Below are 18,099 nucleotides of genomic sequence, written 5' to 3' on the forward strand. Positions count from 1 at the left end.
AACTCACCCTTCTTGAAAGAGACTGTACAAATTCCTTGAGAGCATCGGCGTACGGATCGGCGTACGGGAAAAATTTTGTTGGGGGGGCTGAACATAATTTGCCGGAATGAAACTTGTTGGTCACAGATGCACAAGATGATTCTTTCGTGACGTCAAGTTTTCTTCGCCATACTGTGAGAGCACGGGCATTCAAAATAGTGCAAATATTTTCGGTAAATCGAGATCAACATTTCTAAAATACAAAACCATGAAGCGAGAAATAAAACGTACCCATTTGAGCTCTAAAAGAAGTATGAAGAACGATTACTTCGAGACCCAAATATGTCAATAATCCTTTGTATGTCATTCTGCATTGTCTTGTTTGCATACTTTCTTTCAATGTTTATAACGGCGATACTGCTAAGTCGGTCTTTCTTGTCCCATTGTGGATCTTAAAAATGTCTTGATGCGGCGAAGGGCGCTGAAAGACCTTTCAGCAGAGCACGAGGTTGCAGGAATTGTGGCCAGCATGGAGGCAACTTTATATAGAATAGGTAAAATGTCATGGAGACCATTTTGATGCATGGTCTTTACCATCACGGCTGCGTTTCTTCTCTGGCATGGGTCCCCGCAGTCGTAGTTTTCAAAGATTGACTTCTCACTTGATAGCATTTCACTATCCACGCCATAGAAATTTGATACAGTTTGGATGTTGTTGATGCTTGGGGAACGGCTGAATACGATTTCGCCCAGTGCGCACAACACCTCCTGGTCATTGCCCTCAAACCTTGATTGAAGTTCACTGACGACTTTGTCAATACTTGTGTAATAAACTGTGATACGAAAGTGGTCTTTTGCCGTCTGTTGTGAGCTGTCGTTCGCTGCAGCAGGTGTCTCACCACTGAGTAAGGCCCTGAAGTGATGGTCTGGTTCGAGGCACCCTGGCATCTCTGAAGGTAAATTTCGCACCCTCGATTCCTATTCTGATTTTTTGCGCTATAACATCAGCATGTGACCACATCTGAGTGAAGCTCTTTTCATTGCGACAATTGCTCAGTGTCTGAACGACAGCATCAGCAGTCTCTGTTTGACAGTGATGACATCCATCTGTTCTCCCTGTAGATATCTACTCAAATTATCAGTGTTGGATAAGATGAGCTTCAAAACCATCAAGCCATAAACAAACTTAAAGTCACAAATTGAGTGGAGAAGCGAATTACTTTCGTTGTAGGTCTTGAAATCGCGATCCTTTGATAAGGTGACCACGCCTTCCATTATCCTCGGCACTTGCTCTAGCACGGCCCAAATCAAGTTATTAAAAAATAAAATATTTTTTACTATGTCTTTGCCCTAACGGTACATCCATTTTGCCCGAATAATACTATTTTTTTTCCGACAGGGGGGGGGGGGGGGGGGCTGGTGGGGCTGCACCCCCCCAGCCCCCCCCGCCCCGTACACTGATGCTTGAGAGTGGTGTGCGAAACTCCTACATAAACGTATATGGAAGCGTTCCTTATACCTTTAATTTGAGCAAAACAACTCAGCCATTACATCACAATATAGGGCCAGGGTTTTGTAACACAACTACTTGTAGGTTGCCGGTTGTACATATTTTAGTAAAAACATTTAAAAGGGGCATTATTATTTTTTCATTTAAAAATTATCAGGAGATCTACTGATGATACAAATCTGTTGAATGTCTCCTGTCCAGCACCTTTAATTTTTCAAGTAAAAAATAAAAGCAAACTCGTAAATGATGTTTGAATGTGTGGTCTTGGTAATGGCATCGACGGTTTCCTCCATTCTGACTCCTTCATAGCTAGAACAGATGTAATTTTTCCATTTGTGGTACCCTGAAAACGAGTGAGGAAAGTTGACAAAAGCCTGGAGAGAGGCTTATATTTTGGCACCTTTTATCGCGGCTACCATTCGGCTAATGTACGTGCAGTGGTGGTCACGTCATCTCACTTTCCTCGTTTCTCAGATACAAGCGCTTTGCAAAATTGTTTTGCTCGCTAATTTTTTCCTTCGTCTCCTATGTAAAGCTGTGAACAGCTTATTCGACAGTGGCTATGGACGAGACTACATTTGTGGTTCGGTTTAAAAAGGCCGAAAAAAGTACCTTGCGAGCAAGCTCTCGGGGAAGAGGAGGGGCTAGGAGGGGAGAAGGAGCGGGAGCTTGCAACGATGTCTCAGGAATTTGAATGCCGCCCCCAATACTTCCCACAGTTCCATGCTGTCAGGAATTGGCCAATCAGCGCAAACCGGAAGCGATAGCAAACGTAAACAAACATATGAAAGGTACAGTGTTATCAGATACACTTCGAAAGGTGGGAATCCTTGCTGACAAAACTCTAGTTTCTCTGACCGAGTATGCCTACCGAATATGCCTACCTGTGCATGATTTTCAATTTTTTTTCCCGAGACAAAGTATACTTTTCGGCAGCAATTAATTTTTACTGCGTAAGAAAAAATACACAGTAACTACTAAATAAAGCCAATGTATCCATTTTAATTTAAGTAATATCTGTTTTGATGCATGTACCATGGCAACGACCAAACAAAGAGAATCAGTTTCCTTAGAAACTGGAAAAGGGCAAGTATCGCATAAACAAGATTTACCCTCTTTGGAGAAGTCTGCAGATAGGCTTGTTTCTTCTTTACCTGCTTGCAGAGGCCTCTTTTCCGTTGTATTCGCTGAACTGACGGGCGCGAGGAAGCGAAACCGACTTTGATTTAACCGCCGTCCGAAGTCGTGGACGACGGTTACGAAATGCATGCTCCCTGCATTGTTTGCTGACCGTGACTTGAGCCCACTGTCTCTCGCGCATTCATTTACAGTTACTCCGCTGTCATTTAGTGAGCCCGCATAATAACATGGCATCACGTGATGGTTCGGTCGTTATTTAACCGTGGCGCATGCTCAACACAGTCCGTTTGGACCCAGAGCAGAGATCTCTTTTCCTCGCGCCCGTCAGTTTAGCGAATACAACGGAAAAGAAGGTCTCTGCTAGCGGGGAAGTTTCCTCTTGTAAAATGGATAAATAATAAGTTGGCAGCAGTGGGATTCGAAAACAACGCCTCCGAAGAGACTGTTACCTTAAACAATCGCCTTAGACCACGCTACCTTTGTTACGTTGCTATGTAATTTTAGCTCCACACACCATTAAAATGTTGACACCGATGGCAGCATATGGAGCAGTCTGACAGTCAGAGTGTTCTAGTCCGCACAGAAATACCGATTGTGGCTGAGTAGATCCTCGCAGTAAAGCCTTGGAGCTCTAGAGTGCCCATCTGTTTTGGGAGCAGTGGAGCCCTAGGGTTCCTAGGGGCCTTTGGGACATTGTTTAGTCACAGAATGCGGGATTGGGGCTAATTAAAGAGTGCAGACATTAATCTTCTTCACGGCAGATTTGCATCGATTAGGCCTACTTTAATTTAACGTACATAGCTCATGTCAGCCGGTACAAAGATGAGCGCACTTCATTATGGACAAAAATGACAATGTGCTGTGTTGCACTACTTCCAGGACGGTTTTCACCTACCTCCAAAGATACGCCTTTATAGACCATTCGGCCACACTACCCAGGTTACGCTCCGATATCTCTTTACGCTCTGTTGACAGTAGGGACTGTGCAATAATTACCTGGAAGGGGGTTGGGGGGCATAAGGGAAATCACAACTGGAGGGGGGGGGGGGGGGGGTTGGATGTAAAATTTAATACACACAGAGGAGGGGGGAGGGGGGCATTACCTTTTTCACTCTTTTTCAAGAACTGGAAAAGTGGTAGAAAGCTGGTTAGAGTTTAAATATTTATACTTCCTTACAATGGAGTTAAACTGAGAAAATATCAACTCCAGGTGTTTTGATCTCTAAACTGGCTGATTAGTTAGTATTTTCCTATCTGTCCCGCAGTAGGAAAGGAATACCTCTGTTATATATTAAACACAGTGCTACTTTATTGGCACTAAGTTTTGATGAAACAGATTTTTCAACAAAGCTTCTGGAGTTCAGAAGATCTCTTAAGGAAGCTTTGTCTGTTGCAGATGTAAACAATGAAAGAGTTTCATAATCAAATTCCTTCAACTTGCTCAACGCCATATATTAATGGATCACTCTCGTTGTCGGTTGGTGAGCCCCCAAAGGCAAAATTATGAAACAGGCTCACTTCTTCCTAGCCTCTGCAGCATAAATCTTGCGCCTTTGGGCTTTGGCACTGCTTTCTTTTCTCTTCCTAGATTTTGAAGAATTTGCTGTAGACATTATTGGGAAAGGGGAAGAAAATTTTGTCACCACTCTCTCCACATCTTTGACAAAATTATCAATGTTCTTCTCAATTCCTGTAGTTATAAAGTGAAGAGTATCTGTATTAAATTTGTGATGGCACGTTAGCCCTGTTTGCAGTTTGTCAGTTGACTTCTAAAAATTATTTTAAAACATAAGTAGTATAGTAATGAGATAATTGCGCTTTCAGATTGTCATTGATCCCTAAGTCGCATTGAAAAATCGCCCATGTACAGGGCTCCTTTTACTCCTGCTAATCAGATTTCAGCAAAAACTGTATGGACCAACGTTTGTAGTTTAAATTGTAGAAAAGTTGTTATTGACTAAATTATGACAATCATTAAAAGCCAAGCGCCGCTTTTTTTTGAACGCCTGTTAATCGAAAAAAAAAAAAACCATCTGTAAATGTGTATGGCGACACACATCACTGCAGTTTATGAAAAATGCCAAATATTCTGTGAATAACCGGTGTAATTTCCTTGTAGTATAAGCAAAAGGGACCAAATTTTAAATATACCTTTTTATTCATACTGAGAAATTTGACTTAATTGTGTGATGATAAACGGCGAAAACCGTGAAGGACTAAAACAGATACAATGTACTGACATCTGTTTTAAGATATTGCTACTCAACAAAGTATTTGCAAGATTTATCGGTTCAAAAAACAACTGGTCTAGTTTTGTCTTGCAATTCGGCTTAAAAACTACAAAAGGTGGCAGCGGTGGGATTCGAACCCACGCCTCCGAAGAGACTGGTGCCTTAAACCAGCGCCTTAGACCACTCGACCACGCTACCCAGGTTACGTTGTACTCGTAGCTTAGTTGATATTCACTATATGGAGCAGTCTGAAAGTCATGGAATGTTTGCAATAAACCTGTAACCTTAAACTGTGTTAAGGAACACACGGATTCTGCAGAGAGCTGAAATACCCAGAGTGATTTAATTTTTAATCTATCGCCCATGAAAACGGGGATTTTTACTCCTACTAATCAGCTTAACCAAAATTTGTTTTGTCCACCGTCTGGAGGAATTTTTTCTTTAGTCAAAATGCGAGCACGAAGAGGTGACCGTAAATTAGGATATCATAAAAATTCGCGCTTTGGGAAAAACAAAATCATAGTGATAAAAAAAATTGGAACATACTTCTATTATCGTTCATATAATGTAGCCATTATATGTACTATCTGTTTTTATATTTGTACCGTGGCAAACGATCATATCGGTTTCCATAGAAAATGGGAAAGAAACCAGTGTTGCAAAAACAAGATTTATCCGTTGAGAACAGTTGTGGATATTTGAGAGACGTATATGGTAGGCTCTTATTCGCTTGCAAAATAACAAAAAATGTGCTTGAAAATGATCTAAAACTTGGCAGCGGTGGGACTCGAACCCACGCCTCCGCAGAGACTGGTGCTTTAAACCAGCGTCTTAGACCATTGGGCCACGCTACCCACGTTAGCTTGCTAGTGCCTTTATTTCTTCACATTTTATGGAATTGTTGACGTTGATGTCAGTAAAATCGTCGTGACAGCTAACCCTGTTCCCCTGATACGTCTTATCAAGAGAACATACACATCAAATGGTAGAACACAAAGAACTGATACAACCGGATGCTGTAACGAAGCTAAAATACCCAGGGTGACATTTTTGTACTCTGAAGACAAACAAGAGCGATGTAAGCTGTTTTATTGGCAAAGAATAACAAATATTGAAAGGGTTATTTTTTAAAGATATTTATATCGAGGCATGTTCTCATTAAACACAAGGTGCAGTTAAAGCGTGAGCTGTGTTAAACACACAGTTACTAGCTGATTTCCCGGAAGCGAGAATAACAGACAACTTTGTTGGAAGAAATTTGGCCACGGTTTGTGGCAAGTTAAATTGAACATGTTATCAAACTCATAACACAACAATAAAAATTAAAGTACTTAATTTCCTGTTCAAAAATGGGGCGACAAAATTTCGCCTGGGTTTACTCTATCCAGGCATCAGGAAAAACGTTAACGTAACAGGTGGTGAAAATGGGGAGGAGGTGGGAAAGAGATTTCTGGAGGATCTGTTCAATCTGATGGCGAGGAGAAGAAGGAAGACTACCTCGGCAAAATTTCTATTTCATAACCACGCTTATCATTTGCTTTAACCTCATTGGCCAGACTTATGCTGCTATCCGTACCTGGTACAACCCACCTCCAGCGGATTATCACTTGAGCATTACGCCTCGATATAAATTACATTATGTCGGGCCATAATGTTTGCTTTTGTATACTTCTTTATTTACTACTTATTTTAAGAAATAAACTCGCAAAGTGGTATCAGGTGGTCATACAGTCTGTCTGTTTTGGAATAATACGGAATATTTTTGCATTTATGTCATTTACTTTGCATAACTTTAACAATATTCGTTTCATGTTTAAACTATTCACTGAATGATTCACTTAAAAGAGTTTTTACATCAAGGGTAGTGTGGCCGAGTGGTCTAAGGCGCTGGTTTTAGGCACCAGTCTCTTCGGAGGCGTGGGTTCGAATCCCACCGCTGCCAGTTATCGTTTTGTTTTATTATACTGTGACTAGTCTGCGGCTCAATAAAAGGAATATATGTTCGATGAAGTTACAAACTACACAGATTCTTTCACAGTTTTACGCAGTATTGAAATAATAGAGCTGATTTCTATCTATTGTTAAACAAACGAACAACAATAATAATAATAATAATAATAATAATAATAATAATAATAATAATAATAAACTAAAACATGATCATCTTCAAACCTCGTTGTTATTTCTGTTGTTCTATTCCCTAAGCGTCATAGCCAAGTAGGAATTTTTAAATCTCGAAATTGGCTCATTGCTTCTTAAAATGTCAAAGCGAAAATCGCATATAAAAGTCGCCTGTGTACCCTTGTTATTCCTGTGTTGACCAACGGCTTTGGATTATGGAAAATATTATAGGATAATCACAATCAAAAGAGGCGACCTTAGAGAAGGATGTCACTAATTTTAAAACTGCAGGTTATGGAAAGTGAGAAATACTCTGTTTTACAATAATTATAACTAGCTGAATAAATTTTGAAATTACTTTGGTAAATACTGATATATGATAAAACACTCTGTCTCAACAGAAAAATCCAAAACTCATTGAATTTCAGTCGTTGATTTTTTTCCTCCTGCAACGTTTTTAATTCACTGCCTCTTGGTACAAAATATATATTTAAAGTTTGGTCCTTTTTGTTAATACCAGATCACACTAGAGAATAAGATCTGTACCATTTTCCATAATATCTGCTTTCATTAACGTATGTGCGAAAAATAGAATCAACTTATGACCATGTCCAGTTTCCATACAAAGTTGTCCACCAAGAACAGCTGTGGGTTTTTGGGAGATGTCCGCCAGCAGGCTAATTTTCTCATGGCGAAAAACAAAACAATTCCCCTTATATTATAACGTTGGCAGCAGTGGGATTCGAGCCCACGCCTCCGCAGAGCACCAGGCTGGTGCCTTAAACCAGCGCCTTAGACCACTCGGCCACGCTACCCTTGCATGTTACGTGACAATAGCTGAACTATTAGACGCTCCATTCTGTTGCCAGCATATTGCGCATCCCAACAGGGCACGCAACGGTAAAATTTTAACAAAACAGTTAAAATACTTTATGGATTGTTTTATAATCTTTTGAATAGCAAATCTGTGTAAACTAATATAGTTTGATATGTTCGGATACTTTAAATGAAAATGTAGGGAATTTTAGGGAACAGAATGTTGTTCCCCGGATTTTCGATCTGCTGTTGACTCGCCGAAAATGGTAAGAGACCTATTAATCACACTTTAAACGACACATATTTTCTGTTGCAAAACCAAAAAGGATTAGGTTTTAAGAGTTAGGAAAGTTTGCGAACATTTCGTAAAAGAAAACGTTAGTTTTTCTTACCAATTTAACCCAAATTTCTGAGTAGGTAATGCTATCTGAACAGAGATTCCTCCAAAACGAACTGGTGGGTTGCCTGTCCCATTAAAAGCCGGAGTGTTTTCACTAAGCATGCGAACCTCAGCCTGTATTTTCCAGCGAACGGATATTGTAAGAAGGTAGCTAAAATAAACAGGGTGATTTGTACATTTTGAAGACAAGCCGGATGGCGTACAAATAGCCCATGTGTAAACGGGCCTTTTGATTCCTGTTAATCAGGCTTAAGCAAAAGCTGCATTCACCAACGTCTGAAAAAATATAAGGAATTTTTTAGTGGTTAAATTACGACTCCAAAGAAACGACCGTAGAGTAGGATATCATTAAAAACCAACGCGCAGTTCCATTTTGACGGTCCCTTCAGTAAATATAACGACCGTAAAGTGGGATATCATTAAAAACCAACGTATAGTTGAACGTTTCTTAAAAACTAGTACCTCTGAATGTATGTGGCAACACATTTCACTTAAGTTTATGAAGAATGCTAAATATAGTGTGAAAAGCTAGTGTGATATGCTAAAGGTATCAGCAAAAGGGACCAAATGTTTGAACATATTTCTACTGTGAAATGTAAGAAATAACTTTACTTTATTGTGTAATGTTGAACGGTGAGAAACTTGAACGACTAAATTGAACGATTTTTTAATACGATTTTTTTAATACTTTCCTAACACTGACAAATCTATTTTAAGATATTTGCACCAAACTAATTAATTTGATTAACTACTAGCTGAACAAAGTCCATAAGCAATATATCTCTGTTTCCATCAGTATGCACCGTGGTAACGTACGAGAAAAGAAAATCAGTTACTGTTGTTGTGCTAGAGGCACATATCACATCAGCCCTAGACGAACTGAAGAACATCTTCAAAAGGTCTGATTATGTGTCTAGTATAAAGAAGGACACAAGACGGATTCTGCGTCTGGTCGCAATCGAGCTGTCGGCCTAAGTATTTGTAGACAGATCATGATTCGTCTTGTGGTCGTCTTTGTACAGACTAATTACGAGACACATAACCACACGCACTAAAGATGTTTAACCAAGATCGCCTTAGACGATGGGAAAAAAGTATTGTAAAAGGAAACAAGATGTACCCGTTGATGACAGCTGTGGATTCTTGGGATAGGTTTTACGGACAGGCTAGTTTACGCTCGCCTAAAAGTAAAATAACGGCGGCAGCGGTGGGATTCGAACCCAGTTCTCCCGGAAGAATGGTGTCTTAACCAGCCCCTTAGACTACCCGCGTTATGTTGCAATGTCTCAATTCTATAGTAGAAGCTTGGCTATTAAACTGTTGACATTGACGGGAGTGTATGGAGCAATCTGACAGCGAGAGGGCTTTCACCAAAGCTGTTGACCTCAGGCTATATTTTCAAGTACACAGATGCTTCAAGGAACTAAAAAAACAGAGTGATTTGTGTATTCTTTATGAAGACTGGGAAGATCAATGTATTGTATTTTTAGTGCTTTCTTTTATAGAAAATTTAGGCTTGTGAGTTAATTTGTATCTCTGACAAAATCCTGCTCTTATCAAATTATTTTTAGCAACAAATAACATAATTTAAGAGGAAGATTATTTGGAAGTCACAAAATGGTATCAAGTACCTTGCAATCGGTCTTGTTTTTTACCGTATTAAGTTATTTTGCAACAATGTTTAGCTGGATTTTTGTTTCTCGAGAAATTGCCTAAATCCGCCAATATAAAGAAGAAAAGACTTGCAGTCTTTCTTCCCTGTCCTCTCTCTTCTTTCTTTATTCTTTCGCGTAATTTTGAACCTTCTCGGGGCCACAAAACCCGTGTTTTTGTGCTCGTACACGAGTCATCAGCCACCTTTTCACAAAATCGGCCACTTGTATAATCGTGGCAATATTCGTCAATATTATGCTCGGCCTCACAATATATCCTTAGCGTTGTCATTTAATGTATTTCTTTCTTCTCTTCAGACACAGAGGGGAATGACAACAGAGTTTTTTATTTGTAATTGCCCCAACACAAGGGTAGCGTGGCCGAGTGGTCTAAGGCGCTCGGTTTAAGGCACCAGTCTCTTCGGAGGCGTGGGTTCGAATCCCACCGCTGCCAAGATATTTTTTTGCTAACAAGATGTGAGGCTCTCATTTGAAGTACCTTAACGATGGACAATGAATTTGGTACCGGTAAATTCAGTCAGAGAGAAAGTTAAATGTTTGGATTGAGATGAATTGAAGAAAACGAAATGCCAGACAAACGTAGAGATATCAACCTCTGGATCACGCAGGCCTACCAAACTACCCGCCGGCACCTGAGAGTATTAGGCCATTTCCGAGTTGTTTGGAACCTCATTACGAAAGCGAGGCTAAGTGCAAAGCTTTTAATACGAAAATAAGCTTTGTTTTTTATAAACTTTTTTTTAATAATAAAACTGTGCACGAAGCCTCGCTTTAACTCGGAATTTCTTTTTTCCAAGTAAGACCATGACAAACACATTTAAAACTGTTATTTATTTTATGGATTAGTGTGGAAACACTAATGAATGTTAAATCAGTATTGTGAGAAAAAATACTGTGATTTGCTGATTTGCTTTTGGTAAGGCAGAGGGATGAATTTTTATACTCAGTTATTCTCAGTTTACCGTCTAATGATGAGATGAGGGCCTCGGGGGAAACCATGGACAAATTTAATTGATTACAGATCAGCAACCAATTAAAGATATTTCGCACCGAGGTAATTTATTATATTAGCTACCAAATCATGTCTGTTAGCAACGTATCTATTTTATGTAACATTGGCTTTAATGTATATATATATAATTTATATACCATGGCAACGATCGAAGAGAGAGATTAATCCTGGTTTCCTCAGAAACTGGGCATGGAGCAAGTATTGTAACACAGAATTAATCCGCTGAGAACAGTTGTGAATAGCTGGGAGACGTCTACAGAAATATTATTTAACTTTTGCAAACAGTCCGGCACAGTTATCAAATTTGATAACCGCGTGACGTCACAATATGGCGCCAGCTCAGAGCTCGGTGAGTTTTCGGAGAGCGTTCAATAGTTTCGGTATTTTTTCGGTTGTGGTCGCGTTCCATACCCAGAATTCCAGGCCTGAACGTCGATAGAACAATAAACTTCAAGGCCCTGCAAAAATGGAGACCATCGGGAAAGAATTATGCGAGATCTTCCCTTGCGATTTGAAGAGGTGGTACGAAAAGACAGTCCCTTTCAGGTATGTTTATTGTCTTTGCCATCAATTTTAGGGTAGTTTTAAATTTTTGTGGTACACGAAGAAAAAATGTCGTGATCTTCATTAATATATCTTTCGATTCAACACTTATTTGTCGGAGGGCATGAAGAATTGTAAGAGGGCACTTAATATTTTGATTTGCGGTCTGATTCCGCCACTGACCGCCATTGTTTATTACTTGTCCTTCTTGGATGACTAGAAATGAAGGCAGCATTATGGATTTCCACCGAGAGAAAATAGCTACTTAACCTTTGGAAACAGGGATTCGTTTTAACTTACAATGCGAGTTGCTCTCGGTGGAATAAATACCGGAGGAATCTTGATGTCCAAGAGCGCCAAGAAACTGAAAGCGTGTACGTTGAGAGATATTGCTGGCAAGCAAATAGGCAGAGTACCATGCTTTCTCAATAAAGAGAAAAAGGAGCTCATGGACCGCGGGAAAGTCTAGTGATAAAGGGTAGGATTAAGACGGTTATCCAGGAACGATTTTGATGAACAACTCAGTCGAAAATTATCGAACGCTTTGTTCCGGAAATGCCTCTTTGGCAATAACATGTCTTTGTCTTGTTCAGTATCGTTACTAATATGACTGGATACGAACGGAAATAATTCGTATTTTTCTAGGTGGTACATTTAAGCTTACATTTACATGACTGTAATATTTTTATTTCTGTTCTCGTCGTTAGATTAATAACTAGCCAGCCGACAGTAACCACAGCGAGTGATTTCAGAGCTCGGTGATGAAGGTGACATGCCGGATGTTGAGGTATGCCTTCACAGTACGATTTTACGAATTTCCCAAAATGTAATTATCCTTTACAAATTTATGCTTGGTGTTTTAAGCCCGTGTAATGCCAGACTCACAACAGTTCGAGCTTTGAGCCACAGCAAACAACCTCAATACGCCCTTTCAAGAACAATTTAAACGGGACTTGGCCGTTGCACTTCTATTTTATTTTTTATTTTACTTCTATTGCAGTACGTCGCTTCAATTATCTAGGACAGATCGAAGTGACTCTACATACGTCGCTACTCAATCGAATCATCGCCTCCTGCACTTTCGAAATCCCTGGTACAAGAAAGAAACAAAATTTATTTGAAGTCCCATTTTAAAAGTTGGTTATAACGCAAAATTTCTTCATTTCTTCATTCATACAGATTGACGAAGGACAAGAAGGAGAGGAGCAAGGCAACAAGAAGTTCAAATCATGTTAATATTTCTGCAATAAACAAGCATCTTTGATGGAAGTTATTTTCTTGGGATTAGTGTTTCTTTTTGATCGGCTATCGCTCAGGAATTCTGTTCTGTTCCAAAACCGCTCGAGGTTTCCTCGGTCCACCACGACGCTATGAGGCTTTCGATAGATATCAAAATGAGCTTTGTCAGTTAATTATGGACAAAGATTGTTTCGTATTTTCCTGATGTCAAGCCAAAATTCCTATTCTAAACCTTTCCTTGCGTACAATTCACTGTGCGACCGAAATCGAATGTTGAATTAGAGCCCCATTTAAATTTTTTCATATTGAAATGGCCACCATATTGAAAGAAGATGGCTACGATGATAACATGTCACGTGAACTGTAACTTGAGGTTTGATTGGCTAATAGTTTGTTTTGGTCCCGGTTATCAAATTTGATAACTGTGCCGGACTGGCAAAAATTGACTCCAAAATAATACTAAATTGGCAGCGGTGGGATTTGAACCCACGCCTCCGAAGAGACTGGTGCCTTAAACCAGCGCCTTAGACCACTCGGCCACGCTACCCACGTTACGTTGGAGTATCTCTACTCTTAGACGGTATATCATTGACCGTAGTATATTGAGAAGTCTGACAGCCAGCATGTTTCCACTAAAACTTAGGACCTCTGTCTGTGCGTTCTTATACATAATTGAGTCAAGGAGCTAAAATAGACAGGTTTTTTTGTGTATTCTGAGTTATATACTGTTTCAAGAGCTCTCTTGTAAGCGACCACCACTCAATTTCTAAAGAGACCCTTTTAGGCCAGAGATTATACATATTCTTTTGTTTTCTGTTTCCGGTAAGCAACCACCCAACATAATCACGTATGATCGTTAGTAAATCATTAGTTAGAAGTGACAAAAGTTCAATTTTTAATGACGCTACCCCGGACTGCTGACAGATAATAACAGTTTACAGACAGAGAAGATGGCTATAATTAGATCTGTAGGTAAACGGGACAGATGTGTTCCTAAATGTTATACAAAGTTTCATCAGAAGAATGAATAAATGTGAAAAAATCAAATAAATTAGTTTCTATTTGCCTAATTTAGCTGCTAAGGTAAAATTACGCTTATTTTGTTGATCTTTCCCGTAAGCGACCACTTTGTCGTGCACCAAGGGTGGTCGCTTACGAGAGAGTTGACTGTATCTTTTTTATACCAGGAAATATAAGTGGCATCTGTAATCATATTTGTTCGGTAATAGTAACGTGCAGCAAAAAGGAATCAATACCATTTTTCTTAAGCCCCATTCACACCAACAAAACATGTTTAATTAAACCAGGTTTAACAAAATGAAAACTGGTAACAGAAAGCTGAACCATTGGCTTTGACATAGGATTCAAGTAAACTTTAACTTATGCTTTCATTTGTGTTAAATCTGTAGTCGACAAAAATCCAAAAGCAGCTTTTATGACGGAAACAATTTTAAATTGTGTTTAACTAAACAGCTTTCAAACGTGTTTAAGCCTTGGTGTGAATGGGGCATTAGAAATTGGAGAAGAGGGTTAGTTTCTTAAGAAATTGCGTTGCTGCGTCGGTGGGGAGTAAAAACAAATTTTAGTTTATCAACAGAGTTGAGAACTTAAGGCAAATTAGTGGTTGGGCAAGGAGTCAGTATCGCAAAAACAAGATTTAGCCCTTCAGGGGCCCGTTTCTCGAAAGTCCCGGTAACTTACCGGGCCCGATGAGTATATTTTTAAACGTTTTTTCACCGATCACCCAGTGATTAGAGACATGGTACTTGGCCAGTGTTTTCATAGAATTATAAGATTTTAAAATTTAGTATTCAAAGGTAACAAAAATTGACTTCTGTGAAGAAACATTTATCACCAAAGACACTTACCGGGCCCTGTAAGTTACGGGACTTTCAAGAAACGGGCCCCAGAACAGCTGGTAGAAGTCTAGTTTTCTCGCGAAAGACAATAAAAGTTGGCAGCGGTGGGATTCGAACCCACGCCTCCAAAGAGACTAGTGCCTTAAACCAGCGCCTTAGACCACTCGGCCACGCTACCTTGAGGTCAAACAGTTTGGTCAGATAGGCTATTACGTTAACCCTATCTTGACCGGCGGGGGTTATGGATTCTACTCGCGGAAACTTTGAACCTAAATAACGTTTTAATATTTGATCAGACATTATGAAACTTCAAGAATCTTTCAAAATTTTACCTGGGAAAAATATGATGTGATGTGTTAGTGTTGTTCATATGGCAATCAATTTTTTTTTGACAGGAGGTCTTTTTCAGTTGAAAATTCCTTTATACAATGAAGCAAAAATTGCTTTTCTTACTATAACGTTTATATTTTAGCCCATATTCGTGTTCCTTTATTAGTTTTCATTAATTTTCGTTCAATCTAGGCCCTTTCCTGAAGGTCTTGGGGAAATCCGGAAATCCAAGATGCCCACCAATTGGCAATCATGAAGTACACTTATTGCTGTTCATTTTCAGAAAAGATTCATTCATCTGCGTCAATAGTTATTCACCTTATATTCACCTTAATGAAACAGCTATTGACACAAATAAATGGATATTTTCTGTAAATGAACAACAAAAGGTGTAATTACTACGTAATATGACGTCATAAAATCTCGTTGTGGACCTTCATTTGGCGACAAACGAGTATCAACACCAGTTTCCTTAGAAACTGAGAAAGGAGCCAGTAGCGTAGAAACAAGATTTATTGGTTCAAAACATAACAGGTCCAGTTTTGTCTTGCAATTTGGCTTAAAATAACAAAGATGGATAAGAAGAGACTGGTGCCTTAAACCAGCGCCTTAGACCACTTGGCCACGTTACCAAGGTTATGTTGTATTCTTAGCTTAGTTGATATTGGTGACAGTGTATGGAGCAGTCTTAAAGGCGTGGGAAATTCACGATAAACCTGTAACCTAAAACTGTGTCAAACAACACAGAGAGCTGAAGTAACCAGAGTGATTTCATTTGCAGACAGACAGCTTTGAAGAGAAGGAGGATCGATTAATTGCATTTCAGTGTCTTCTTTCTGGAGAATGTAAGATTGCTTCGATAATCCATTTTGCTCTGATGTTTGTTAAACGTTTAAACAATTGCGTTTATCTTCTTCAGGTATGATCCATGCGTGAAGTCCTTAGCCTGAAATATGACCAACTTGATGGTGGAACTCAGAATAAATCTGTAGCGTCTGTGATGTAGTCCCCTTCTTTGGCCATTGTTTCTTTAGACATTTAATTTGACAGAGTGTATGAATTATTTCAACATTCCCTTTGACGTCTTTTGGAATTTTGACGTCATGGGTAGCGTGGCCGAGTGGTCTAAGGCGCTGGTTTTAGGCACCAGTCTCTTCGGAGGCGTGGGTTCGAATCCCACCGCTGCCAAAATACACAAGTTTTATTTTTTAAACACATCGCCCATAAAAACGGGGATTTTTGCTCATACTAATCAGTTTAAGCAAAAACTGTTTTTTCCAACGTCTGGAGGAATTTTTCTTTAGTAAAAATGCGAGCACAAAGAGATGAGTGTAAATTAGGATATCATAAAAATCCGCGCTTTGGGAAAAACAAAAACAATACTGATGAAAAAAATTGGCACATATTTCTCTTATTGTGCTCGATATTTTAATGAAACAACATGATCAATTTATACTTCAATAATAAAACTATAAAGACGATGCAATATTGTAAATAATCTTAGTTGCTACGTGTCTTTTCTTTGATTGTTGTGTGAAATTTGTCCTGTTGTTGAAACCATGCTGCAAAACATTAGATGTTTCATTACTTACATTGTAATTATAGTGCTCGACAGTTTTCCTAAACAATGCATTGTATTTTTATTTTTCGCTTTAGAATATAAGGTTTGAAAGATTAAATAACTTACCATGTAATGCCGTCAAACTTAACTTTGTTACCATTTTTGTATTTTTTGTAATAGCCGTCTCTTTTATCGAAATATTTTCCTTTTAAGTGACCCGGCGTTGCGAAACGGGAAGCCATCTTGTTTCTCTTCGGCTGCTCGGAGGTGAATAGTACGTGGCTAATCACCTCCGAGCTAGCCAATCAACGCACGCAAAAGTACTATTCACTTGTGTGGTATATACTAATTCTAATTCTAATTATTACTGTTGTAGATTATGACAATTTTGTTATTATCTTTAATTACGATATCAAGTAAAGTAAATAACATATATATGAAAGGCGAGGGGACCTCCAGAAACCACAAGGCGAGGCTTAAACGAGGGAGATCCCCTCACATGATTATGTACATACTGCCACAGGCCTTATAAAAACACTCGGTTTTTAAATTATTAGTAGACTATTGAATAGACTTCTTTTGAAACCGAGAGTGGAGTCTTTTATCGCGTGATATTTTTGGGTAAGGAATTCACTGTACCGAAAAAGATGGCGGCTGCGGTGCATTTACCCATAACTATAACGATCTATAACTGAACGAAAACACTAAAAACGTTCATAAAAACACACAGAAAAGTTCTAAAAACTTCAAATCTAGCATACACAATGGTGTTAGAACAAGGGCAAATTTTGCAACAAGAACAAGAAGGGCTTTCTATGTGGCTATTGGCTGTGTTAGGTTCGCAAAGTAATGTGGTAAAATGTACAGCCACCATATTTTTCCGTAAGGTCAATTGCAAATTTTTGGTGACCTTAAAAAGAGTAAATACTTCGCGTTGGTTCTAGTTGCATGAGGATGATAATCAGCAGCTCTTGTGGTTTTGAAGGAGTGCATTACATTATTAGTAGTAAACGAGTCAAGAAAGGAGGAGAGTAGTACATAATGATGTAATGAAAATTAAACATAAGTTTATCGATAAATTCAGCGATGGTTAATCTTGAAAATGTCTGATACTTCGACTTGGAACATAACGGACTGGGCAGTATGCATCAGTACAATTATAGCCAGAGTTAGCTATTGCTTGCCCAGCACCTTTTGCAATAACAATATCCTGTTTAAATTTTTGACGTGTACAGAGGATCACGCTATTGCAATTGGTTGCAGTAATTAAGAAACGTGTAGACACAGGATTTAATACAAAGATAGTTTAGTTTGTGTAGAAAATGAAAATAAACGGAGGTTTTATAACTAATAACTATGGATTTCGAGATCTCTTTACAGACATGATTAAGGTGATGAGGTTTCCATTTTGTCTAAAAAATCCTAAGAATTCAACGGATTGTTATTGTTTAGGCAACTGCTAAATTAAGGCAATAAGCAATGTTTCCATTATATGTACTATCTGTTTTTATATTTAATAACAAAAAATGTGCTTAAAAATGATGTAAAACTTGGCAGCGGTGGGATTTGAACCCACGCCTCCGAAGAGACTGGTGCCTTAAACCAGCGCCTTAGACCACTCGGCCACGCTACCCACGTTAGGTTGCTAGTGCCTTTATTCCTTCACATTTTATGAACTGTTGACG

The 18,099-nt window shown here is 39.0% G+C and overlaps 1 long non-coding RNA gene and 8 other non-coding genes across 9 annotated transcripts; 4 read left to right on the forward strand and 5 right to left on the reverse strand.

Moving 5' to 3' along the window:
- Positions 1-4,976: 4,976 nt before the first annotated feature.
- Trnal-aag (transfer RNA leucine (anticodon AAG)) lies at positions 4,977-5,058 on the reverse strand. The gene has a single exon. It is a non-coding gene; the product is annotated as a tRNA-Leu (tRNA).
- Positions 5,059-5,632: 574 nt separating this feature from the next.
- On the reverse strand, positions 5,633-5,714 carry Trnaf-aaa (transfer RNA phenylalanine (anticodon AAA)). The gene has a single exon. It is a non-coding gene; the product is annotated as a tRNA-Phe (tRNA).
- Positions 5,715-6,720: 1,006 nt separating this feature from the next.
- Trnal-uag (transfer RNA leucine (anticodon UAG)) lies at positions 6,721-6,802 on the forward strand. The gene has a single exon. It is a non-coding gene; the product is annotated as a tRNA-Leu (tRNA).
- Positions 6,803-10,220: 3,418 nt separating this feature from the next.
- Positions 10,221-10,303, forward strand: Trnal-aag (transfer RNA leucine (anticodon AAG)). Its single transcript has one exon. It is a non-coding gene; the product is annotated as a tRNA-Leu (tRNA).
- Positions 10,304-11,951: 1,648 nt separating this feature from the next.
- Positions 11,952-12,689, forward strand: LOC146477138 (uncharacterized). The gene is made up of 2 exons (XR_014865381.1): positions 11,952-12,212; positions 12,605-12,689. It is a non-coding gene; the product is annotated as an uncharacterized LOC146477138 (long non-coding RNA).
- Positions 12,690-13,129: 440 nt separating this feature from the next.
- Positions 13,130-13,211, reverse strand: Trnal-aag (transfer RNA leucine (anticodon AAG)). Its single transcript has one exon. It is a non-coding gene; the product is annotated as a tRNA-Leu (tRNA).
- A 1,408-nt stretch (positions 13,212-14,619) lies between these two features.
- On the reverse strand, positions 14,620-14,701 carry Trnal-aag (transfer RNA leucine (anticodon AAG)). The gene has a single exon. It is a non-coding gene; the product is annotated as a tRNA-Leu (tRNA).
- Positions 14,702-15,959: 1,258 nt separating this feature from the next.
- Positions 15,960-16,041, forward strand: Trnal-uag (transfer RNA leucine (anticodon UAG)). The gene has a single exon. It is a non-coding gene; the product is annotated as a tRNA-Leu (tRNA).
- Positions 16,042-17,965: 1,924 nt separating this feature from the next.
- On the reverse strand, positions 17,966-18,047 carry Trnal-aag (transfer RNA leucine (anticodon AAG)). Its single transcript has one exon. It is a non-coding gene; the product is annotated as a tRNA-Leu (tRNA).
- Positions 18,048-18,099: the final 52 nt, after the last annotated feature.

This window comes from Pavona decussata, unplaced genomic scaffold (assembly GCF_977016875.1).
Source record: "Pavona decussata unplaced genomic scaffold, jaPavDecu1.1 SCAFFOLD_71, whole genome shotgun sequence".
Classification (NCBI taxonomy): Eukaryota; Metazoa; Cnidaria; class Anthozoa; order Scleractinia; family Agariciidae; genus Pavona; species Pavona decussata.